This window comes from Tamandua tetradactyla, chromosome 24 (assembly GCF_023851605.1).
Source record: "Tamandua tetradactyla isolate mTamTet1 chromosome 24, mTamTet1.pri, whole genome shotgun sequence".
Classification (NCBI taxonomy): domain Eukaryota; kingdom Metazoa; phylum Chordata; class Mammalia; order Pilosa; family Myrmecophagidae; genus Tamandua; species Tamandua tetradactyla.
Window position 1 is genome coordinate 18,718,669 of NC_135350.1, and position 27,989 is coordinate 18,746,657.

Consider the following 27,989-nt stretch of genomic DNA (forward strand, 5'->3'; position numbering starts at 1 on the left):
CATCTGCTATTGGAAAGCAGTAAACAATTTTACATTGTTAGTAGGAACATTTAAAATAGAACTTTGAAGAATCCCAGAAAATGACAATAGGCTACATCTTGATACTGTTTAATGGCTAAAGGGATGGGTGAAGGCAGAATTGAGGCAAGGGCAACAATTAGACAGATGCAAATGACTGAAGAGATGAACTGTGCATGGGGAAAAAGAGCTATAATGAGACAGTGATGGTGTAACTGAATGCAACAGGATATCTCAAAATACTTAGAAGATAACGATCAAAGAGAACAGGCTTCTGTACGTGCAAGGAAACATAGACCGGCCACACCTCTGCAAGTGACATATTCCACCCCCCCACCCCCCAATAACTGTTGTTCCCTTGCTGTCCTGTAGTAGGTATGGCAGGGGCTTTTGTGGGCAGGATGGTGAGAAAGCAATTGTGTTTACGATCTTCTTTTTCTTCTCCTGAAACCTATAGACTAAGTGTTCTTCTAGGAGAAGCTGTGTCGTCCATCAGGAGTTGGTTCCCAGAGCAATTCTCAAGTCCTGCTTTCACATACACTGAAGCTGAAACATTCCGGAAAGCGGAACTACTGTTGGTGGAAGGACTAGGGGAACAGTAAGTAGGGGGAAAGGGCGAAGAACTGAGCAAAGCGTGTGAACAAAGAGGAGAAAGAAGGAAGTAAGGCGAGCCTCATATAGCAGTGAAAGAAGACATCAACTCAAAGGAAAATAGTATATTGAATTAATGCCAGCTACTGACTGGCTTAAATGGGAATTGTGAGTCAGCTCGGAATGCAAACCCCTTTTTTTCTAGCAATTGTTCCAATCATTATTACATGTTTGTTGAATTAAAACCACTTAAACTTTTGGCTTTTCAAAAGAGAGGGGAAGGGTAGGGCTGCAGAGAAAGAAGAAAAAAAAACTGCTGCGAGAAGCGATGCTGGAAATGATAAAATGTTATTGGTTAAAATAAGGAAGCAAATTATTTATGATAGATGAGATGTAAATCAGGACGTTTGGAAGAATAATGTTCCGAGAAGCTGAACTGTCTGTGTTATCTGTAACTTATTTAATATGTCACAGAGGAAGACTAGAAATTAAACTCTTCTCTTTAGAAAGCATAGCTGCATAATGCCTCCTGTGTGCTTTCAGTTCTTTTGGATGCTGTAGATTTGAACACCTAATTTTTGTATTTAATTATGATATTTTAAAAACTAATATTTTTCTGTGTTTTAGTTTAGCAAGAGCAGAGCTAGCCACAGCTTAAAAATATCTTTGTCTTAAAAAAATTAGCTTTATTTGTAACAGTTTCCCCTTCTTCCCCTCCCTCCCACACATGAAGTTTTTTCTGAAATTTCAAAAGGATTCATGCTTGTTGCAAAAAATTCAAACATTACAAAAGTTAGTAGAGTAAAAGATGAAAGCCTTGCTCATTCCCAACCCCAACCACACTACCAAAGGTTATCACTGTTAACAATTTTGTACTAATCCTTTCAGAACTGTGTCTATGCATATACAAATACATACTCACATATATTTATAAATTAAATGATTGTATATATGCATAGACTTTCTGGCTTTTTATAAGATGGAATTATATCATACAACTCTTTTGAAATTTGTTTTTATTTTTAAATTAAACAACATAACATGGATCTTTCCATATGAGGAAATACATGTTAATTCTTAGTAGTTCCCTATTACTCAGTGTTTAGATTTATGATAATTTATTTAACCAAATCCCACTGACAAATTTTAAGGTTGTTCCAAATTTTTTTCTATGACAAATACTGTTAAGGTGAACAAGTTTGTGTATTTCATGTATTTCTGTATTCCAGTAGGTAAGTTCATAGAAATAGCATTGCTGGGCCAAAGTGAATGTGCACTTTTTATTTTGAGAAATATTTCTCAATAGATTGTGGAAATATTGTAGCATTTTATACTTCCACAAAAGTGCATGATTATGCTAATTTTCCCTCTCATTTACCAATGCTGGATATTATCACTCTTCTTAATGTTCTCCTGTCTAATAAGTAAAATTAATTTCTTTCTGTTTAACTTGGAATTTACTGATTATTAATGAGGTTAGGAATATTTTCATATATTTAATAATGGTTGTCTTATTTCTTTAATCATTTGTAAGAGCTTTCTATATAAAGTAATATTTACCCTGTATGTTGCAAATATTTTCTCTCAGTTTGTAATGTCAGTTTACTTGGTAGTGTTTTTTCACATAAAAGTTACATAGTCTTATGTGGCAAATATGTCAGCATTTTTCTTTAGTGTTTCTGGGTTTGATATTGTGATTAGAAGAATTATAGAAATATCCTCTCGTACGTTGCTACCGTCTTACCGGTGAATAGAGAGGACTTAACTGGTTCTCAAATTCATAGGGCTGTTTTACAGAGCTGTAGATAATCAAGCACAGAAAATGTAAGCTATGGACAATAGAGTTAGGTATCTTAAAATTATTAACAACATCTCCTCTATCTTTTCTTTCTGTTCATAATTCCTTCATCTTTCAAGCACTGCAGTCTCCAGCAACTGCTGCATACTACTGAGAAAGCTAAGGCTAGAAGTTATTTATATTAAAAATAATAAAAGAATAAATTTAATTTTGCTTCCCCATCATGGATAAATATAATAGGTGCATTCTCTGTTTTGGAGAAGAGGTCATGTTGTGCAGTCCATTTATTGACATATGTGTTTGTTTCCTTCTAACTAGTCAGTCCAGATGACTGTGTCAATACTGTTCTGAGTAACAGCTCCTGAACGTTCAGTCCAGCCTGTACCATCACCATAAAGGTGATGACAGAAATATTAAGCTTGATATTGAATAGACAACATCATGTTTTCCCGAAGAGTGTGGGATCACTATGGATTGAAGAGAGAGGAAAAATATAAACTGCTATTAACTACTAAGTTTGGCCAGCTCATACAGTTATGCCTGCCTTTTATCCAATCACACCATGCATAAACCCTACCTACCCTTCAAGGCTCAACACAACCACAAGCTTCTCTGTAATGCCTATCATAATCTTCCCATCCAGAAGTAATATTTCTGTTTCTCTATTCTCATGGCCCTTTACATGTAGCACTCTTCCTAAAGTATCACTGTCTACATATTTTTAAAATTCCTATTAGAATGCAAATTTACGGGGGGCAATATCCTTGTCTAAACCAACTCAGCATTTCTCGATAGTGCTTAGTATGATGATTTTATTAATCTCAATGGGTAAAAAAAGAGAATTAAACTAACATTGGAGAAAAATATAGAAATTTAAAATTAGGAAAATGCAATGCTTTAGAAAAAGAAAGAAGAACCAATAAAACTATTAAAAAGTTAATAGCTAACTCCAGGAATAAATACAATTCAGTTCTAATGGACAGCAAATAGAAAAAAATCCCAGGCTTCCTTACCTTTACTGTGTGAATATTAGAAGTAAAGAAATATAATCTCAGATCATTATGATTTACAGGGGTCTGATTTGCTCTTTGGGGACTAATTAATAGGCAAATAATATATCAGTTTACGTTATAAATTTTAAAAATACTAAAGTGACAGAAAATAAGGACACACAAAATAGTTCATTGAAAGGATTTAAAAAGAGAAGAAAAAGAGCATATCTAGCAGCCAGGCTACATTTTAAAATTTATGATTAATCTTTCCATCTGCATGATATTTGTCATTCTTTACATTAGGATGATTTAGGGAAGTTCAATCTTTTTATAATTTATCTTCACTGATTTTCTTCTACATTAATTTCAGTTTAATATGGCAACTATAGAGGTAGAACCATATGTTTTGTAGTAAAGCAGAATTTAATCTTAAATAAAAGCTAAAGCTATATTGTTGTTTTATATTGTCATTTTATTTGTCCCACAGGAGCTAGCTTTAAAATTTATCAGCATCTATTTTGTAACAACAGATCTGTGGGGTGGTTTGTAAGGGTGTGCTTGAATCAGGGCAATGTGAATTTCTTAAATGAAAAAACAGTTAATTAAGTTGTTATCATTCCTCAGTCATCTACAGAGAATAGTCAATAATTGATTTGGGAAGGGAGGGGGAAGTTACTAAGCTGGCACTGATTTTTTATTTTTATTTTATTGAATCTGTCTCCTGATGATTAACACAGAAATTCTTCTAGTAATTATGGACTCTTACAAATGACTGTCTTATAATTTACAGCTTGCCAGAAGCAGCCTCAACTCAAACATGTGTGTAATTCACTCTTTTGGCTCATTTCCATCACATCTTCCCCCTAATCCAGGGTCTTCTGCACATGTTAAATGCTTCATGCTGGGAGTGTGTGCTCTCCTTTGCCAGAAAAATGGACGGACCATAGCTGCCCTCCCAGAATCCATTCTGATAGAAAATAGGGATACTCTTTGTCATGGTTAGGGACAGGTGTCAACTTGGCCAAGTTGTGGTACCTGTTCATCTGATTGGGCAAGTGCTGGACTGCTACTGGGCCTTAGTAGAGACTGAACGCTTAACCATGGGCCACCAAGTTACCATGAGACCTGAGTTGCCTATCATGAGTTGGGTGTTGTCTGACCCACCAAGCCATAAAGTTGGGCGTGCACAGCAGCACTCTATTGTAAAGTGGAAATGGTATATACGAGATAGAGCCAGAGCAGGTCCTGAAGGCACAAGTAAGTTACATGAAGAAGTGGCACAAATGCCCATGGTTTCCACTCCTGCTGCCACATTATCTTCTCTTTCCCAGACCAGAGCTATGGTCTCTTGGGGTGTTCCTTACAGTGAATTGACTGAGGAAGAGAAAACTCGGGCCTGGTTTACAGATGGTTCGGCACGATATGCAGGTACCACCTGAAAGTGGACAGCTGCAGCATTACAACCCCTTTCTGGGGTGTCTTTGAAGGACAGTGGTGAGGGGAAATCCTCCCAGTGGGCAGAACTTCAAGCAGTGCACCTGGTTGTTCATTTTGCTTGGAAGGAAAACTGGCCAGAGGTGCGTTTGTATACTGACTCATGGGCTGTTGCTAATGGTTTGGCTGGATGGTCAGGGACTTGGAAAGACCATAATTGGAAAATTGGTGACAAAGAGGTCTGGGGAAGAAGTATGTGGATAGACCTTTCTGAGTGGGCTAAAAACATGAAGATATTTGTGTCCCATGTGAATGCACACCAGAGGGTGACTTCAGCAGAGGAAGATTTTAATAATCAAGTGGATAAGATGACCCGTTCTATGGATACCAGTCAGCCTCTTTCCCCAGCAACTCCTGTTATTGCCCAATGGGCTCATGAACAAAGTGGTCATGGTGGTAGGGATGGAGGTTATGCATGGGCTCAGCAACATGGGCTTCCACTCACCAAGGCTGACCTGGCTACAGCCACTGCTGAGTGCCCAATCTGCCAGCAGCAGAGACCCACACTCAGCCCCCGATATGGCACCATTCCCCGAGGTGACCAGCCAGCTACATGGTGGCAGGTTGATTACATTGGACCACTCCCTTCATGGAAGGGGCAGCGATTTGTTCTAACTGGAATAGACACATACTCTGGATATGGGTTTGCTTTCCCTGCACGCAATGCTTCTGCCAAAACTACTATCCGTGGGCTTACAGAATGCCTTATCCATCATCATGGTATTCCACATAGCATTGCTTCGGATCAAGGAACACACTTCACAGCAAATGAAGTGCGGGAATGGGCACATGCTCATGGAATTTTCTGGTCTTACCATGTTCGCCATCATCCAGAAGCAGCTGGATTGATAGAACAGTGGAATGGCCTTTTGAAAACTCAATTACAGTGCCAACTAGGTGGCAAAAACTTGAAAGGCTGGGGTAATGTTCTCCAGGAAGCTGTGTATGCTCTGAATCAGCGTCCGCTGTATGCTGCTGTTTCTCCCATAGCCAGGATCCATGGGTCCAGGAACCAAGGGGTGGAAATGGGTGTGGTGCCACTCACTATTACTCCTAGTGATCCACTAGGAAAATTTTTGCTTCCTGTCCCTGCTACCCTGAGTTCTGCTGGTCTACAGGTTTTAGTTCCAAAACAGGGTGTGCTTTCTCCAGGAGAAACAACAGTGATACCACTGAACTGGAAGTTAAGATTGCCACCTGGCCACTTTGGGCTACTTATGCCTCTGGATCAGCACACCAAGAAGGGGATTACATTATTGTCTGGGGTAATTGACCCTGACTATCAGAAGGAAGTAGGACTGCAACTACATAATGGAGGTAAAGAAGAGTTTTCTTGGAATATAGGAGATCCCCTGGGGCGTCTATTAGTACTGCCATGCCCTGTGATTAAAATCAATGGAAAACTGCAACAACACAATCCAGGCAGGACCACTAATGGCTCTGAGACTTCAGGAATGAAGGTTTGGGTCACCCCACCAGGCAAAGAACCACGGCCAGCTGAAGTGCTTGCTGAGGGGAAAGGGAACATGGAATGGGTAGTGGAAGAAGGTAGTGATAAATATGAACTTCGACCACGTGATCAGTTACAGAAACGAGGACTGTAATGCTGTTTTGTTTGTGTTATACTATTTAAGTTGTAAGATATCAAGTTTAAGAATGAATGTTGCCCAAGGATTTGCACCCTATTCTGGAGAGATTTAATGTGTTTCCAGTTATATGCTGGACAGTTGAGTATTGTCAGGTAAAAGAAAAAATGTGTGCTTATTTGTTTTCATTTGGAAATTACGTATGGTCTAAGGTGATATATATATATATATATATATATATATATATATATATATATATATATATATATATATATATATATGCCAAGTTGACAAGGGGTGGACTGTCATGGTTAGGGACAGGTGTCAACTTGGCCAAGTTGTGGTACCTGTTCATCTGATTGGGCAAGCGCTGGCCTGTCTGTTGCAATGAGGACATTTCATAGGATTAGGTCATGATCACGTCAGCTACATCCACAGCTGATTCCATTTGTAATCAGCCAAAGGGGAGTGTCTTCTGCAATTAGTGATGCTAAATCCAATCATGGGAAGCCTTTTAAGGAGGACTCAGAGGAGACAGGTTGCATTCCTGCTTTGGCTGGTGAGCCTCTCCTGTGGAGTTCATCCAGGCCATCCATTGGAGTCGTCGGCTTCACAGCCTGCCCTGTGGATTTTGGACTCTGCATTCCTACGGTCACGTGAAACACTTTCATAAATTTTATATTTGCAAGTGTTCCCTGTTGATTCTGTTTCTCTAGAGAACCCTAACTAATACACTCCTGATAAAGTAATTCCATAGGTCATTTACCACATTTCATTTCTAATCACTGATTTCAAACTCCAATCCCTCCTACTAGATTTTTCTCCTCACCTTTTTTTTTTTTTTAACTTCCAGAGTTATGGGCCAACAACTCAGTTACTAAATTTGAATTTTACTTCCTTTTCTCCTTATATTTCCCTTTCTCTAGTAGAAATACCACTGAGCTAAGAAATGTCAAAAATATGAATATTAGGAGATAAAAAACAAAACATTTAGAGACTGTCAAGTCAAAAAACACTCCCTGGATAGTTAAGTGCTTGAACATAGGACTATATTAAAATTTTCCAGGCTTGGAAAAGATATGCAATTTGGTACCAATTTATCTTTTATCTTTAATAGTAGTAACATTTCCTTTATTATTAAACAGGATTATTTTATTTCTACTTGTATATTATAATGGTAGGGGAGAGGAAAAGCAGATCGCCATATTAACAAGAACTGTGCCTATAAGATGGTGGGTTATATTTCCTTGAAGATGATTTGTTTGCTAAAAATGAACTGCATACCTACTCTGTGCAATGAGTGTGCCTTGGAAGATTTTCCCAGATGGATCTGGGGGAGGGTATAAAATGAGCATAGGAATAGACTATAATCAGTAGACCAAGATATGGAAGATACTAGGAGGGGTTAGCCAAAGAACCATAAAAATGGAGCCAAAAGGATAGGTCTAGGACCAGTGCTCCACTGTTACTCATTCAATAATATTCACCAATTGTCTGCTGTGATATAGGTTGTACAGCAAGTTTCTGAGGAGAGAGCAGTAAATAAGATAGTTACTGTACTACCCTCATAGGGTTAACAGTCAAGAATAGAGCCTAGGAAGAGGCAGTGGGGGAAGAGAGAAAATCAGTCATAAGGACAGAGTGAGAAATGGTGGTTCAGGTCTGACACCCTAAGGGTCATGGTTCCTTGTACACTGCCCTGATGTACTTTATCAATCTGAGGACACACAGATGAAAAAGATATAGTCTTTGATTTCAGGCACTTAAATTCTAGGAGGTATTACATGAAATGTACATAGATTACTATATTACAAAATAGTATGTGAGTTTGCATTAGGGAGAGAGGAAATTGAAAATTTACAGGGTGCCACTACACTGGATATATCACAGTGTCTTCAATATCCAGTACTTCTTTGATAGAGCTGCCTTGTCTTCAGCTGCCTACTCAGAAAACCAGCGATGTGTTGCATGTTGCATAGGTGTGGCCAGTGATTGGATTGTCAGTATTTATCTGAAGCAAATCAGCTCATCTGTAGCCTGGTAGATAACTTATGACACAGCTTGACATGAAAATATGAATTGGGCCAATTGGATTCTTTTTCATTAGACTGAGCTTAGAGCCTGAAAGAAAAAAGCAGTTAGTCTTGAGAGCTGAAGGTGAAGGTCATTATTTAGAGAACTCAGAGGGACCATGTGGTTCATGAAAGAAACAGGAAGTTACTGAAGAAGCTGAGTGCTTCAGCACAGTCTCAATGAGTAGGGTGTCCCTTGGGACTCTTTTTCATCTGATTTATGAGAGGATGACTTACCATTGCCTGATGGTAATTAGTTCAGGAAAGAACGGCAGAAGGAAAATTAAAAGCAGCAAATACAAACAGCCATTTTGACTAATTTTCTTGTGATGGGAAGGAGAGAAATGGGGCAGTGACTAGATGGAAAAATGGGATTAGGAGAGAAATTATCTTTTTATGCACCTGTTTTTTTCCACTAGACTAAGGTTTCTTTTGGACTGAAAATTCCATATTGTGGTGGTTTTGTCTGTGTATATTGTATGATGGTTAGCAGCATCCCTGGCTTCTCCCTAATTGATGCCGGTGGCACTGTGGCAGCCGTGGAGCTCAAAAACGTCTCTAGAAATAGCCAAATGTCCCCTTGTTAAAATCAAACTAATTTGAGAACCACTGCATGAACCATAAGCTTTCTTCCCGCTCTCTCTTTAAATAGACTTTATTGCATTCATAGATGATAAAATTCCAGAGTTACTGTTAGACATCTTAAGACATACCCTGCTAAATATTAAGTGTTATCAAGTTTGTGCGATTCCAGCACGGTTTTGAGCCGGCGATCTCAGGATCCATGTTGCTGTCTGTTTGGGTGAGAGCTGGATCTGCCGGGCATGCAATGCCCCTACTTCTGTTTTATTTCAAGCAACTTTCAATGAATACATTACTTGTGGTTTTATCTGATGCGATTCAAGTTTTATTTTCCTATTTTCTCATTTTCTGCTCTGAGGACTGAAAATTCACTCTTCTCCAAAATAATCATATCCTTTTCAGATTAGCAGTCTGCGACATTAATTGCTGAAGAGTGATCTCCTGCTGCATCTTGGTGAACATGTCCTTGTGGACAATGTCCACATTGGCTGCCGTGACCTTGTCCGAAGCAGACATGATGATTTCAACTTGTGGAATAGTGAACCCATTTTCTTTAAGCAAACACACGAAAGCATGGGTGTCAAAGTAAAGCCTTCTGCTCCCACAAGAAGTGAAATCTCTCCTTTTGTGCTCCACCTGTATGGCCCAACAGAGAGGCTTAGTTCTCAACTAGAGGAACCGAGGGCGACCCCAGGGGTGCGGCCGGGTTGCAGGGTGTGGGTAGAGCCGGGCTGCCAACGGCGCTGGCAGGGCACAAGCAGGAGACGATATGCTTCTTAATAGGGGCTTTACCTTATGCATTACTTTATTTCCAATGCTGTAAAAGTGAAAACCAAAAAGATATTTGATAAACTGAAGATTTCTAGGAATAGTGTGTCAGGAGCTTTGCCAAAGGTTCCTTAGATCACCCCATGGTTCGGAAATTCACAGGATTCAGCATAGAGCCATCCTAATGGCTATGATTTACTGCAGCAAAGCAATACAACACACAATCAGAAAAGGAAAAGGGTGCATGGGGCAAAGTCCCGGTGAAACCAGGGGCAAGTTTCTGGGTGTCCTCTCCTCCTGTGGTCACAGAGGATGCACTTCATTTCCCCAGCAACCCATTGTGACCTCAGTTATGAAATGCTGCCAACCAGGGAAGCTCATTAGACACTCAGCACCCAAATTGGGGGCTGATCACATAAGCACTCTCTGCCAGGCATGTACCCAAATTTCAGGCTGCCACAGGAAAGCAGGTGTTCAGCATAAGCCCATACTGTTTATACAAACAGTTTATTTAAGCAGAGTGAGCTACTGTTTTCAGTTCTGGGACCAGTGGGAACACTCCCCAAACCCAAGTTCCCAGATGCCAGCCAATGCCAACCTTGTAACCTTGCAAGTAAGCCTTTCAAAGGATAGCAGTCAGGCTATGCTAACTCCTTACTGTACAAGGGCTTTTTTTTTTTTTTCCTTGCATGGGCAAGCACCAGGTATCGAACCTGGTCTCTGGCAGGGCAGTTGAGAACTCTGTGTACAAGGGCTTTTATATTATATCTCATCACAAAACAACACAATTTTCACTTAAAAATTCCTGTTCTCCAAATTCTAAATACTCTGCTCAAGTGCCTTATTCCCATCTTTTTTCTCCATGCCAATTTGCAAAAAAATTAAAAAGTCCCTAGTCCTGTAGCACACAACTCTGCATACCCCGTTTCTTTAGAAAGCAGTTCAAGGACCATGTGATGTTTTTAAAAGTAGTGCCAGGAGATCCAAAGCCCTCTACCTCTCCCTCCAAACTGCCCCCCAAACCAAAATACTCTCCATATTGTCTCATAGAAGAACAAAAGAGGGGGCTTTTATGTGTGCAATATTTAGGAAAACTTAAATACAACTTGTCACAGCTGTTTCAAAATTAGAACAAACTAAAACATACTTAAGGCAGAGTAAAGATGTTCTTGAAAATAAGAATTTATTTTGTTTATTGGTTTCAAATGACAAAGCTGAGTCAGGCAAAGAGGGGAAGGAGGGAGAACTTGGTGGAGGGCAGGAGGGACCTTCCAGGCAGGAGCTCTGGTGAGCACCTGAGAGCCGACTGACTTGTTTCCCACCCGAGAGGGAAGAGCCACAAGCCTGGAGAGACAGCCAGGGTGGGAGAAATAATAATTATGTTAATGAAATAACAATAATTTAAAAGTTAATAAAAGGAAAAGAAGAATTCATTGCAACAAAAATATCAGCACTAGTAGCTCAATCTATTGAGCAGATAAGTTGTCCAATTATTTTAAGCCTATCTCAAAAGAAAAGATGATTCATACGATAAATTGCAATCCTTATAATTATTAAGCATTTATTAACAAAAGTTACTTTCTACAGGCCACAATAGAGAGCAGAGAGTCTGCAACGACGAAGAATACTTGAGCTACTCTCTGTGACCCACTGCTCTTGCTTGATCATTCAAGAAGCCTCTTAAATGCTAGTGAATGAGAAAAGTTTGGGAATTTGTTGAAGTATTTTTTTATTATGAAATATAGCATATGTAAAAAAGCGATAAATTTCAAAGTACCTTGTAACAAGTAGGTAGAGAACAGATTTCAGAGTTTGGTATGGTTTACAGTTTCACAATTCTAGGTTTTTCCTTCTAGCTGCTCCAAGACACTGGAGACGAAAAGAAACATCAATAGAGTAATTCAGTAGTCCTACTCAATTGTGAAATCCCATCTTCTCTTTTATAATTCTTCCTTCTTCTTTGATCCTTCTTCCAATCTTTAAGGATATTTGGCGTATACTACTCTAACTTTTTCATGTTGAAAAGGGATGTCGATAATATGGGATAAGGGATGGAACTCGTTGATATTCTGGAGAGGCTGGCCTCTCTGGGTTTCAGAACTTATCTGGCCTAGGAACCCATCTGGAAGTTGTAGGTTTTTGGAAAGTAATCAAAGTACATGGAACTTTTGTAGAATCTCAGATAGAGCTTTAGGTTTCTGTAGGGTTGGCAGTATGATTTTGGTTGGGGTTTGGCAAATCATGGTAAATAGTAATATCTAACTGAAGCTTGCAGCCTATTTGAATTCTCTCAGCCACTGATACCTTATTTTGTTGCAATTCCTTACCCCCATTTGCTCAGGCAAGCATTGTCTATCCCAGGGTGTTAGGGCCAGGCCCATCCCTGGGATTCATATCTCACGTTGCCAGAGAGACTTTCACCTCTGTATGTCATGTCCCATGTAGCGAGGAGGGTAATGATTGTACTTGCAGAGTTGGCCTTAGAGAGAGAGAGAGGTCACATCTGAGCAACAAAAGGGGTTCTCTGGTAGTAAATCTTAGGCATAACTATAGGTAGGCTTAGCTTCTCTTCTATATAAGTAAGCTTCACAAGAACAAGCCTCAAGATCAAGGGCTTAGCCCGTTGACTTGGGAGTCCATAATGTTTGAGATAGTATCAGGGGTTTCCCTGGTGGTAAAGTTTAATAGTTCCATATTTTTTTCTCCCATCTTTCAAGGGACTTTGCCAATACTTTTTACTTATCTGCTCAACATACTCTGGGTTGTATCCAGGCATTACATTAAGCTATACACTGTTAAAAGCCCTCATTATCATTCTGGGCTCCATTTGTTTGGGTTATTATGATAGATTATGATCTATCCAGACAGGTTGAGTTGTATTATGTGCTACAGAAAACTTAGGTTTTGGACAAAAGAAACCTCTTTTCCTTTGGTCTCATTGGGTAGGTAAAGTTCCAAAATACAAGCCAATGTCCTCCTTACCACTGTTCAGATTTACCTTAGTCTTGACCCCATCGGGTTTGTTCTTATCTCTAATTGAAACCTGATCTCTTATCAGTTTCTTTAACACTTGTTGTGTGAGGCAATCCTGACTTTCAGACCGGCAGAACTCCTACTTTGAGTCTTAGGTATCACACAGGTACCCAAAGTTTCAAGGAAATATCAGGCTTTATGTATATAGCACAGCCTCTTTAAATCTGGAAATAACATTACAGCTCCCGACTAAATGTGACTACTATAAGAACTTATCATCTAGGCTTCAATTTTCTTATAATTATTTTCTAAAAGAGACCATACAATATTTGCTGTTTTGTTCCTAGCTTACTTTGTATGACATAATGTACCCCAGGTTCATTCAGTTGGTTGCATGCCTCATGACCTTATTCCTTTCTGTAGCTGCACAATATTCTGCCATTCTAATTCTCAGTCAGTGTATCCTTCAGCCAACTCCATCCATGCATCATGTATAACGTCCACAGTCAACAATCCATGTCTTGTATTATCCTCACTTAGCTGTAGAGTCATCAACACTCTGAATTTTAGACAATTTTCATTTGTGGTATTGTTGGGTCATAGGGCAACTTGATATTTAGTTTTCTAAGGAATCACCAAACTATCTTCCATAGTGGCTGCACCATTATACCTTCCCACCAGCAGTTAATAAGTGTTCCAATTTCTCCACCTCATCTCCAGCATTTGTATTTTCCTGTTTAATAGCTGTTCAAAAATTTTAAACATGATTCATTTGTAATCATTAAGAGCCTGGGATCAGCCAGACTATGATTAAAGCCCAGGATCCTTCACCTAGGAGTGATGAGCCCTCAATCTGGTATCATTAGTCCAAACAATCCTTTGCTTCACTGGAACCTATGATTTCACAAACTTTATAATATCCCTAACCCTCTCATGTCCTCATTTCAACTCTTACATAGCTTAAACTTCAACATCTTCTCCCTTGATTATTCTTGCAAGAGGCTTACTTTCTGATTTCTCTTCCTTGCAGCTAGGGGTTTCCATGATACTACTTGGTTCATCATCTGTTAATGGAAATCTGGTGGTAATGTGGAAGGTGATTTTAGGAAAACTTTTGTGTGTTTGTACCTTTTCTCTTCCACTTTCAACTTACCTTGAATGAGGCCCTGATGGCTAGAACCTCAACAGTTATACTGCAACCACAAATAAAAAGTCAGGAGAACCACCAAGATATCAGCTGGCCCTGAGATGTTTGATTGGCTTAATCAAAGGCAGCAACTGCATTCCTCTGAATATCTTTTCATGCAAAAATGACCTCATATTTAAGGCAGAAAGCCTTCCTAAATAATACGTTTCAGCAGAGTTTATGTCCTTTTGAGTAAGTTGTGTTGTGATGAATGTTCTTCATCAACATTCTACTATTGACAATGGGGAAAACAGATGAGGTTTAAACAAAAGAAAAACAGATTCAGACTTGTGGTTTAGAAAGTTCCCTCAGTTGGCTGAGTGGAAGATTACAGTGCACAACCTTTTCCTACTTTTGGATAACTTTTCCTCTTTTATTTTATGTGGTCCTGGGGGAGCTGTCAAACACAGCTCCTGACTCCATGGTTCTAGGTTTTAGTCAGGGAATTAAATGTGAACTACGGAGGGCCAATAAGAATCTATCCTTAGGATTGTCCTAGTCAGAGAAGGAGGTAGGAGGCTGATCGTGGTCCTGTGATCATGGACCTGGGATGCTGTGAAGCCACAACCTCTTGCAGGCTGGGTTCTTTGGAAGTAGACACTGGAGATTGAGTTTTTTTTTAATTAATTTTTTATTTATGATATATAATCATATACAAACACAAACATTCTTATCATATGATCATTCCATTCTTGTTATATAATCAATAACTCACACTATCATTACATAGTTGTATATTCATCATGATCACTTCTTAGAACATCTGCATCAATTCAGAAAAAGCAATAAAAAGAAAACAGAAAAAAATTCATACATACTATACCCCCACCCCTCCCCCACACTGATCACCAACACTTCAATCTACCAGATTCATTCCAACATTTGTTCCCCCTATTACTCATTTATTTTTAATCCATATGTTTCACTTGTCCATCGATAAGGTAGACAAAAGGAGCATCAGACACAAGGCTCAGCTCTCAACAACCGAGTCACACCGCAACAGCCATATCATCATACAATTATCTTCAAGAAACATGGTGTTCTAGTTTGCTAGCTGCCAGAATGCAACACACCAGAGACGGATTGGCTTTTAATAAAAGGGGATTTATTTTGTTGGTTCTTCAGAGGAAAGGCAGCTAACTTCCCACTGAGGTTCTTTTTTACGTGGAAGGCACAGGATGGTCTTTGCTGGTCTTCTCTCCAGGCCCATGGGTTCCAACAACTTTCCCCAGGGTGACTTCTTTCTACATCTCCAAAGGCCTGGGCTGAGCTGCGAGTGCTGAGATGAGGAATGCCGAGCTGCTTAGGCTGTGCTACATCGCGCTTTCTCATTTAAGCACCAGCCAATTAAGTCAAACGTCACTCATTGCAGCAGACACGCCTCCTAGCCGGCTCAGATATAATTAGCAACAGATGAGGTATGCTCACCTGGCCAAGTTGACAACTGAATCTAACTAACACACATGGCCACTGGAGCACAGCTTCACATTTTCAGGCAGTTCCCTCCAGCCTCTTCATTGCACCTTAACTAAACAGATGATACCTATTTAATGCATACGAATAACCTCCAGGATAACCTCTCGACTCTGTTTGGAATCTTTTAGCCATTGATACTTCATTTTGTCTCATTTCACTCTTTTCCCTCCTGGTCGTGAAGACTCTCTCAATCCCTTGATGCTGAGTTCCAGCTCATTCTAGGATTTCTGTCCCATGTTGCCAGGAAGGTCCACACCCCTGGGAGTCATGTCCCACTTAGAGAGGGGGAGGGCAGTGAGTTTGCCTACCATGTCGGCCGAGAGAGAGAGGCCACATCTGAGCAACAGAAGAGGTTCTCTTGGGGGTGACTCTTAGGCCTAATTTTAAATAGGCTCAGCCTATCCCCCATGGGATTAAACCTTTTATGAACAAACCCCAAGACTGGAGGCTCGGCCCAATGCTCTGACTGTCCCCACTGCCTGTGAGACCATCAAGAAGTTTCCATTTGGGGAAGTTGAATTATCCCCCTTCTCACCATACCCCCCAGGGAACTTTGCAAATACTTCCCTATTCACTGTTCACATCACTCTAGGATTTATCTGGGCATCATTCTGGACAAATCTACAAAATGGAGATGGAATTTTGAGTGCATGTATTTATTAGGGATCAGCACCTGTAAAAGGAATGGATCAGATGCATGATTAGGTAGAGGGGGGAGTTGAATTGTGATGCAGGCCTAACAAAGCCTTAACCAATCTAACAGGGAGCTCTGGAGTGAAATGGAACCCCTCAGTGCCTTATATGGGACCCAAGTGTTTGGGCCCACTTCCTTTTGTCCCTAGATACATGCATTTGTGCAATGTATCTAGGCAAAGGTGGCCTCAAGTAAGTTGAGTCTCTGCAGCCGAGGCAGGCACTAAATGCACTGACACCTAATAGATATTGCCTACCCACATTGCCCATACTGAGCAGCGGGTCCTTTCTGGAAGGGTGATCTGGTTAGTACATCTCCATATCTACCACACCCATCAAGTGGAGAAAGGCTGTATGCTTTAGGCAAGAATGGGGTCAATACTTTGACAATAAAAGAGCTGAAGGAGGTAAAAAAAGAAACCTAATAATATGTCTGTAACTAATTATGCCTAAGGACAGAACTACTACCATCTTTAGTTTTTTAAGCCAACAAATTCACATTTTAGGCTTAGCCATTTTAGTCATTCCAGTCACTGCTGAAACAATCCTAAGAGAATAATTGATGTGAAGGGGCAAGGAATAGTAGAGAGATCCCTATAAAGTTGGACAGAGCTGATAGGGGACTGATTGAGCTAGTTGCAATGATTATGCAGAAATGTTATGTGGAGAAATTGAGAGGCTGTAATGATTGGTTTGATGGAAAGAACAAGGAGAGTATGAATTCTCAGGTAACTTCCTTTTTTTTTGGTTGGTTCTATGGGAGAACAGTGACACCATTTATAATGATAGAAAATAAAAGAGATGCTGAAGAGTGGGAAGAATTTAGTTTTACAACATACTGCATTTTAAATGCATATAGTAGACTTATTTGAAATCTAGAATGGCAGCTTATAAATTTTCAATGAAAAAATCACTACCAAACTGGTGGGAAAATTTAAACCAGCTGGTCAGCTGAGGAATATTTCTGGTTAGAAGGGCCTGTTGGTGAAACTAAATTTAAACCAGAAATTTTCTTGAGTCAGGATAAAAAAAGTTAAGAATGTTTTTAATTTTTATGAAGTAGTGATACATATCTGTTTTTACTACGAGAATAAATCTGCCAAGACTTGAATATTTTGTAGGTTGGCTAGAGTATCTGTGCCCTCAGACAGAAGTAAAAACCAGGAAAATACTTACTCATCTACTTTATTTTTATCCTAAGACCTAATGTAGATTTTCCTTTTCTGTTAACATCTCATGACATACTGTGAGATCTGTGATGGTTAAGTTCATATGTCCACTTGGCCAGGTTTTGGTGTCCAGTTGTTTGGTCAAGCAAGCATTGGCCTGGTTGTTACTGTAAGGATATTTGATGGACCTAAATCATCAGTAAGTGAATTTAGGCCAATAAGTGGCCATAATATGGCCAATTATGTCTACAAATAACTGAGGATATATATTCTTTCCTCTGCCTGTCCAAATGTGCTGTTGAACCCCTCTAGTATATTTTTAATCTCCATTATTGTATCTTTCACCACATAAGTTGTGTTATGTCCTTTTTATCCTATCTAATTATTCTTTCTCTTCATATATGGTCTTCTGGATACCCTTTAATTCTAAATCCATATCTTCCTTTAATTCATTAAAATGATTTAGGAGATTTGATTGAGAGTTGATTAATCGTTCAATGTCTTCTCTTCCTCTACTGTATTAATTTGTTCCCTTGAATGGGAAATATTTTCCTGAGCCTCTGTATGACTTGTGATCATTGTTAATGTCTGGGCATCTGATAAATTTGATGTGCTAATTTATAATGGAGAGAAGTCTCATCCAATCAGTTGAAGGCTTTACAAGGAGAAGTGATAATTTCAGTCATTAGAGAGAATTTCCATCTCCACTTTAGCCAGCCTTTCCTGGATAATTTATCAAAAATGTTCACTGGAGTTCCCAGCTTGTGGCCTGCTCTAAAAAATTTCATCTTGCCTATCCCCACAGTTGGTGTGAGACAGTTCTTATAAAAATCTCATAATATTTATACATATCTGCTGCCAGTTCCCTTTCCCTAGAAAACCCTGAATATTACAACCTTGGTACCATGAGTGGTTTTTGAGAAGCAAAAACTTAAGAATGAGATTTCTGAATTGATTATGTGGTTTGAAATTTGCTCTCTAAACTGATTAGATTCAAAGGCACTAATGACTCTATCCCAATGATCAATGTGGCGTTGATAAACCATGGAGTGGGTTAGCAAAATATCACCACTGGATATGGCTACTCAATTGGCTACAAAAAGCAAGACTCTGGATGAAAGTTTTTGACACCTTAACAGAGTTTGTGGAGTTAAAATACGTAATGATGTTAGCTAGTTGTTCCTAAATACTCTGGGTGCAAAAGAAAGGTATGCACTCAAGCTTTCAAATTCTCAACATAAACACATTGCTCTAAGGACGTGAAAGTTTCTATGTGTTCTCTGAAAGAAAATCTTATCTCATATAGCTATAGACTTGAGATTTCTGAAACTCAGGCCAAGAGTCTCATATGAATGGCTGAATTACAACATAAATCCCCAACCTTGCATGGTGTCTGTTGTCAAACTGAGGACATTGATTGGAAAGGAATGGGATCCTAAAAATTGGAATTGGGACATATGGGTTGATAATGATGACAGTGGAGACGTGAAACCCTAGATTCTGGTGACTCTTTGCCAGATAAACCTGTAATGGTCTTCCGTGAGGAATCAACCACCCAACCTCCAGTCTGCCCCGAGGAACAAGCCTATTAACTGTCTGTCTGCCCTAAGGAAGCTGCCATCCAACCCTGTTATGCCTAATAAACCTGTAACTACCTCGCTTAAGTAAACAACCTTCACTCCCCTATGTGGAGATTCATCTTGTTAGATCATATGAAACTGCAATGAGGTAAATGGCTTCCAAGACACTTTTAATTCTTCTTTTGACCCACCCCACCATTCCTCTTTTTCCCAAAACTATAACTAAAGTCCCAATATTCTCTGAAAGATGAGGTACAAACTGTGACCCATGAGGAAGTACAGTAAATTCCAAAAGAACGGCATGATTTTTCCAATTTATATAGACAGAAATCTGGACATACAGGTGGGAATGGATTTTAAGCGTTTGTGATAATGGTGGGAGGAATATAATGTTAGATCAGGTTGAATTTATTGATATGGGCCCACTAAGCAGAGACTCTGGATTCAATGGGTTAAATAGAGTTTAAAGAGTTTGTTGGGGTGGTTGGCTGAATCATGGACCAAAAGGTATCCCACATTGCCTACGGTCGAAATGCCAGAACTGCTCTTGTATAATAGATGAGGGGATCCAAAGTTTTAGGGATATTGGAACATTAGAGTAGATTCATTGTGTAAGACTGCTTATCTTTGCTATTAGTAAAGGACAAACCTTTCATCGGGATTGTGAGTAATAAATTTATGAGACTAACTCCATCATCCCTGAAGAGCTCTGTTGTCACTCTTCTCTGATGGTCAGATACTAATGTGGGAACTGCTGTCATTGAATTTGGACCCTTAAACCCAATGGGGATGATTGGATCTGGATTGGCAGAGGTTAAGTGGCAGCACTTAATTGCCAAAGACAAGGTGGGCTTGGTTAGAAGTAAAATAGATGGACAATCTACTAAATTCCTACTTGATCTGTATAAGCAGAAAAGCTCAAGTGGAAAAAAAAAAGCCGAACTTTTGTAAGAGAGCCATGGCCCCTTAATCAATTCCCAGACTTGAAGCAGTTTACAGACCTAGAGCCATTTGAACAGAGGGAAGATCAGGTCTCCTTAGGAAAGGACTCTGCCATACCACCAAAATGTCACATGGTTCATCTTTGTTCCAGTCTTCCCCAAAGAGACCTATGGCCTTTTACTAGGGTAATTGTGTAAACAATCAGACATTTTTGGGATTATTAAATACTGGCTTAGAAGTGATATTAATTGAAGGAGCCCCAAATCATGACTGAGGTTCACCAGTCAGAGTAGGGACTTATGAAGGCAGGTGATCAATGGAGTTTTAGTTTAGGTGTATCTCATAATGAGTCCAGTGGGTTCCCAGAACCATTCTATGGTTATTTTCTCACTTATGGAATGTATAAATGGAATAGATTTACTCAGTAACTGACAGAATCCCCATATTGGTTCCCTACTATGATTGGAAAGGCCAAGTTGAAGCCACTAGAACTGCATCTACCTAGCAAAATAGTAAATGAAAAGCAATACAGCATTCTTGGAGGGGCAGCATAGATTAGTGCCACCATCAAGGACTTGAAGGAACCAGGGTTGGTGATTCACACCACATCATCTTTCAACTCTCCTATCTGGCCTGTGCAGAAAACAGATGAATCTTGGAGGATGACAGTGAATTATTATAAACACAACCAGGTGGTGACTCCAATTTCAGCTGCTGTTCCAGATGTGGTATTATTTCTTGAGCAAATCAACACCTCCCCTGTGTTCCTGTTTGCTGGCTGCCAGAATGCAATATGCCAGAAATGGAATGGCTTTTAAAAAGGGGAATTTAATAAGTTGCAAGTTAATGATTTTTAGGCCATGGAAATGTCCCAATTTAAGCAAATCTATAGAAATGTCCAATCTAAGGCATCCAGGTAAAGGTACCTTCATTCAAGAAGGCTGATGAAGTTCAGGGTTTCTCTCTCAAGTGTAAAGGCACATGGTGGACATGGTCAGTTATTCTCTCTCAGCTGGAAGGGCACATGGTGAACATGACATCATCTGCTAGCTTCCTCTCCAGCTCCCCAGGAGACATTTTCCTTCTTCATTTCCAAAAGTCGCTGGCTTGTGAACTCTGCTTCATGGTTCTGCAGCGTTTTCTGTTGTGACTTTCCTGTGGCTCTGTTGTTCTTCTCTGCTCTCTCTGAATCTCTTGGCTTACGTGTCTCCATCTAATCCAATTTAATACCCACTCTTGAGTGAGTCACATCTCCATGGAGATAAAAAGCTGATTAAATTTTCCAACATACAGTACTGAATATGGATTAGAAGAAACCGTTGCTCCCATGAGGTTAATTAGGATTAAAACATGACTTTTCTAGGGTACATAAACCTTTTCAAACCAGCATATCCTAGCATTTGGTATGTAGCTGTTGATCTGGCTAATGCCTTTTTCTCATTTGCTGTTAGTAAAGACCACCAGAATGAGTTTGCTTTCAGCTGGCAAGGCCAGTGATGCACCTTCACTATTCTATCTCAGGGGTATATTAACTCTCTAGCTCTATAACATAATCTAGTCCCCAGGGACTTAATGGTCTCCCCTTCCCACAAGATATTACACCCATCTATTAAGTTGTTGACATTAGGCTGCTTGGACCTAATAAACAAAAATTGGAAACTACACTAGACTTATGGTGAGGCACTTATGTGTGAGAAGGTAGGAGATAAAGTCCACAAAAATTCAGGATCCTTCCACCTCAGTGAAATTTCTAGGTGTCCAGAGGTGTGGTGCATGTTGAGATACCCCATCTAAGGTGAAGGATAAGCTGCTGCATCTGGTTCTTCCTACAATCAAAGAAAGAGGCATGATGCCTAGTTGACCTCTTTGGATTTTTGAGATCATATTTTCCTCATTTGCATGTGCTACTCCAGCCCATTGATCAAGTGACCTAAAAGTTGCTAGTTTGAGTGGGGACCAGAAAAAGAGGAAGCTCTGCAACAAGTCACTTGGGACATATTATCCAGCAGATCCAATATGACTGGCAGTGTCAGTGGCAAATAGAGATGCTATGTGTAGCCTTTGGAAGGCCCCTATGGGAGAATCACAGTACAGATCCTTAGGACTTTGGAGCAAAGCTTTGCTATCCTCTTTAGATAAGAATTCTCCTTTTGAGAAACAGAATTTGCTCTGCTACTGGGCCTTAGTAGAGACTGAATGCTTAACCATGGTTCACCAAGTTACCATGATACCTGAATTTCCTACATGAACTGGGTGCTGTCTTACCTGCCTGGCCACAAAGTCGGGTATCCACAGCAGCCCTCTATCATGAAATGTAAGTATTATATATGAGATAGGGATTGAGCAGGTCTTGAAGGCACAAGGAAGTTACATGAGGAAGTGGTCCACATGACTGTTGTCCCTACTTCTACCACATTACCCAGCCCAGAGCTATGGCCTCTTGGGGAGTTCCTTTCATTCAGTTGCCTGAGGAAGAGAAAACTCAGGCCTGGTTTACAGATGGTTCTGCATGATCTACAGATACCTTTTACAAGTGGGCAGCTACAGCATTACAGCCCCTTTCTGGGACATCAGTGAAGGACAGTGATGAAGGGAAATTCTGCCAGTGGGTAGAATTTTGAGCAGTTCACCTGGCTGTTCATTTTGCTTGAAAGGAGAAATGGCCAGATGTGCATTTGTATTATTATTCATGGGCTATTGCCAATGGTTTGTCTTGCTGGTCAGATACTTGGAAGGATCATGATTGGAAATTGGTGACAAAGAGGTCTGGGGAAGGGATAGGTGATTAGACCCTTCTGAGTGAGCAAAAACCATAATGATATTTGCATTCCATGTGAATGCTCACCAGAGGGTGACTTCAGTAGAGAAAGGTTTTAACAATCAAGTGGATAAGATAACCCGTCCTGTGGATATCAGTCAGCCTCTTTTCCAAGACAGTCCTGCCATTGCTCAATGGGCTAATGAACAAAGTGAATATGGTGATAGGGATGGAGGTTATGTATGGGCTCAGCAACATGGACTTCCACTCACCAAAGCTGACCCAGTCATAGTCACTACTGAGCGTGCAATCTGTCAGCAGCAGAGACCAACTTTCAGTCCCTGATATGGTACCATTCCCTGAGGTGATCAGTCTGTTACCTGGTGGCAAGTTGATTACATCGGATTACTTCCATGCTGAAAGGTACAGCATTTTATTCTAACTGGAACAGACAAGTACTCTGGATATGGGTTTGCCTTCCCTGCACACAATGCTTCTGCCAAAACTACAATCCATGAATTTAGAGAATGCCTTATCCACCACCATGGTATCCCATGTAGCACTGCTACTGATTGATGAACCTACTTTACAGTAATTGAAGTGTGGAAATGGGCACATGCTCATAGAATTCACTGGTCTTACCAATTACCTTGAAGTTGATAGAACAGTGAGATGGCCTTTTGAAGACTCAATTATGGTGCCAAAAAGGTGGCAATACCTTGTAGAGTTGGTGAAATGTTCTCCAGGAGGTTGTGTATACTCTAAATCAGCTCCCACTTTATGGTGTTATTTCCTCCATAGCTGGGATTCATGGGTCCAGGAATTAAGAGGTGAAAATTGGAGTGGCACCACTCACTTACTCCTAGTGATCCACTAGAAAAATTGCTATTTCTGTCCCTGAAACCTCATGTTTTCCTGGCCTATTGGTCTCAGTTCCAAGAGGAGGAGTGCTTCCACTAGGAGATGAAATATTTCCATTGAACTGGAAGTTAAGACTACCACTTGTCCACTTTGGGCTTTTCATGCCTCTGGCATGATTAAACCTAACTATCAAGGGGAAATAGAATTGCAACTACACAATTGAGGTAAAGAAGAGTTTGCTGGGATATAAGAGATACTTTATGGCACCTATTTTTTACCCCCTTTTTAGAGAAGTTGTGGGTTTGCAGAACAATCATGCATAAAATACAGGATTCCCATACCACTACACCACAACACCTTACACTGATACAGAACATTTGTTACAATTGATGATAACACATTATTAGAATTGTACTATTAATTAAAGTCCATGGCTGAACTTAGAGTCACTGCTTGGGTAGTGTAATTGAATGGATTAAAAAAATTGTATTCTATTACCATATATACAATCTAACATTTCTACTTTTAATCATATTCAGAAATATATTTCATTGCTATTATGTGTATTCACAACATTATGCTTCCATCACTCTATCCCTTACCAAAACATTTCCATCATTCCAAATAGGACTCCATATATATATGAATATTATATATATGTTTTTTTTTTTTTTAACATGTGCAGTACCAGGAACTGAACCCGAGTCTCTGGCATGGCAGGTGAGAACTCTGCCACTGAGCCGCAGTTGCACGCCCAGGACTCCATACATTTTAAGACTTAACTTCTCATTCCCTACCCTTACTCCATTCCCTGGTAAATGATATTCTGGATTCTAACTCTATGAATTAATGTTTTCTAATTGTTTCAAATCAATGAGATCATACAATATTTGTCTTTTTCGTGTCTGGCTTATTTTTCTCAACATGATGTCTTTAAGGTTCATCCATGTTGTCACATGTATCTGAACTTCATTTCTTTGAATGGCTGAATAAATTCCATTGTATGTATATACCACATTTTTTTCTATCCATTCATTGGTTGATGGATACCTGGGTTGCTTGCATCTTTTGGCAATTGTGAATAATGCTGCTATAAACATTAGTGTGCAAATATCTGTTTGAGTCCATGCTTTTAATTCTTTTGGGTATGTACCTAGTAGTAGGATTGCCAGTTCATATGGTAGTTCTCTATTTAGCTTTCTGAGTAACCCTCTAGGGCATCTCTTAGAACTACTATGCCCTGTGATTAAAGTCAATGGAAAATTACAACAACTCAATCCAGGAGGACTACCAGTGACTCAGAAACTTCAGGAATGAAGATTTGGGTCACCCCTCTAGGCAAAGAACCTTGACAACTGAGGTGCTTACTGATGGTAAGGGGTCTATGGAATGAGTTGTGGTAAAATGTAGTTGTAAATATGAGCTATGGCCACATGGCCAGTCACAGAAATGAGGACTGCAATTGCTATAAGATTTCTTCTTGTTTGGTTATGAGTTTGTTTGTGTATATAAACATAAAAAGCAAATATCTTTGTTTTATTCCCCATCTTATCTCCTCTTCATGTCACATAATCTGTATTAACTTCACATTGGAGTATTTAAGTTATAGGATATCAAATTGAATGATTATTACCCAAAGACTTGTACCGTATTCTGGGAAAAATTAGTGCATTTCTGGTTGTGCACAGGAACAGTTGAGTATCATTAGGCTAAAATATGAATTTTATTTTTTTAATTTAGAGATCAAGTATGGTTTAAGGAAGTGTGCTAGGTTATGGTGTCCAATTGTTTGGTCAAGGATGCAGTGGCCAGATTGTTACTGCAAAGATAATTCATGGATTTAAGTCATCAGTAAGTTGATTGTAACTGTGGCTGATTATATCTACAATCAGCTAAGACTGACTTCAGCAATAAAAGAAGTCTTATGGAATCAGTTAAAGGCTGTAATAGGAGAAGTGATGATTTCAGCAGTCAGAAGGAAGAACTTCTATCTGTACTTCAACCAGGCAGTTCCTCCTGAGGAATTAATCAAAAAGCTTCATTGGACTTACCAGCTTGCGGCTTGTCCTATAGAATTTGGACTTGCATTTTCCCATAGTTAGGGTGAGACAATTCTTATAAAAATCTCATAATATTTTTATATATCTTCTGTTGGTTCTGCTACCTCCTGACTAATACAATTTCCAAGCTTGTATTTGACATATTTTAAGAAATTTGTTTCCAGATAACATATAGGAGCAGGTGCTTTTGTCTCATCAAATAAATAACAATAAATCATATTAAGAGATGGGTTACAAAGGAAATAAATATTATTTACATAAATCATTTACAGAAAATAGTATTAATTTACCTTTTCCCTGTCTTTTGGTTTTCGTCTTCCTCTAAGTCAGTTACCCTCATCTTACCATCTAATACAGGTACATGAGGAGCAGAAAGAAGAGGAAGGTGAAGGTCAGAGAGAGATCCCTGATGGTTGAGTGCTAACTTGGTTAAATACCAAAATCAGGAAATGAAGCAGTCACATGCTACGTATATTTGCTCATTTCCTCATTCCATCTCAAATATAGACTTGGCCTCTATCTCTGTGGGAGGAATTAGTATAAACAACACAATACAATAGTAATTATTATATTATTATACAATAATTCCATGTTGGTATTTTCTTGAATTAGGTGCTGCCTCAACATTTTCCCTATCTAGAAAAAATGTATAGTCCAAAGGAGTAGACAAAGAAAAAGTGAGTTAATAATGTGGACACTAATCCCAGTTCTTCACACTCCATATCAAATTCTCATCATGGTACCTCTATCACCTTCTTCTTCTTTTTTTAATTTTGAAAATTTTTAAAAAACATAACAACATACAAACATGAGCATTCTTACCATATGATCATTCCCTTCTTGGTATATAATCAATAACTCATATAGTTGTATATTCATCACCGTGATCATTTCTTAGAACATTTGCATCAATTCAGAAAAAGAAATAAAAAGAAAAAACCTCATACGTATCATACCCCTTACCTCTCCCTCTCATTGACAAGTAGTATTTCCATCTACCCAATATATTTTAACCTTTGTTGCCCCTATTTTTTTCTATACCACGTACCACTTCCTTTCATTGATCACTAGCATTTCAGTCTACTATATGTATTTTAACATTTGTTCCTCCCATTATTTATTTATTTTTAATCCATATATTTAACTCATCTGTCCATAACGTAGAAAAAAGGAGCATCAGACACAAGGTTTTCACAATCACACAGTCACATTGCAAAAGCTATATCAGGGCATCACTCTGGACAGACCTACAAAATCTCATGCCATACTCAAGGTTTCATGTACTTATGATGTTCAGTTAAACTGTCCATATAAGTTATATTAGGAAATGTACTAGTCAAAATATGAGTTTTGCATGAAGTAAACATTTTTTGCTTTAGTCTCATGCAGAAGTTAAAGTTTTAAAATATGCATTACCATCTATTTTCAACACCTTGAAATACTGACATTCCTTCTTTTTCCTCATGCAAAAACATGTTTTAATTTGTACATTTAATCACTATCATTATATACTCTAGGCATTCCTTAGATTATACCATCTCAGTCTTTATTATCTATCTTTCCTTCTGATTTCATTTGTGCCCCCAGCCCTCCTCCCTTTATTCTCACATTCAGCTTCATTCAGTGTACTAACATTATTGTTTTACAGTTAGGTAGTATTGTGCTATCCATTTATGAATTTTTACAATTAGTCCTGTTGCACAACTATATCCCTTCAGCTCCAATTACCCAATATCTACCCTATTTCTATCTCCTGATTGTCTGTGCTCTTAACTGAAATTCTCCAGGTTCACTCAGCATATGAGTGAACATATGGTCAGTGAGACCATACAGTATTTGTCCTTTTGTTTCTGGCTAATCTCACTCAGCATAATGTCTTCTAGGTCCATCCATGTTGATACATACAGCTGGATAATATTCCATCATATGTATATGCCACAGCTTGTTTACCCACTCCTCTGTTGATGGACATTTTGGCTGTTTCCATCTCTTGGCAATTGTAAATAATGCTGCTATAAACATTGGTGTGCAAATGTCCGCTTGTATCCTTGCCCTCATGTTCTCTGAGTAGATACCTAGCAATGATATTGCTGAATCATATGGCAATTCTATACCTAGGTTCCTGAGGAACTGCCAACTGCCTTCCACAGTGGTTGTACCATTTGACATTCCCACTAATAGTGGATAGGTGTGCCTCTGTCTCCATATCATCTCCAGCATGTCTCGTTTTCTGTTTTATTGATAATGGCCATTCTGGTGGGTGTGAGATGATATCTTATTGTGGTTTTGATTTGCCTCATCATAATAGTCAGGGAAGTTGAGCATCTTTTCATGTGCCTTTTGGTCATTGGTATTTCCTCTTCTGAGAAGAGTCCATTCATGTCTTTTGC

At 39.2% G+C, this 27,989-nt stretch overlaps 1 pseudogene; it reads right to left on the minus strand.

Moving 5' to 3' along the window:
• Positions 1–8,899: 8,899 nt before the first annotated feature.
• Positions 8,900–25,635, minus strand: LOC143668593 (mitochondrial calcium uniporter regulator 1 pseudogene; annotated as a pseudogene).
• Between the last annotated feature and the right edge of the window lie 2,354 nt (positions 25,636–27,989).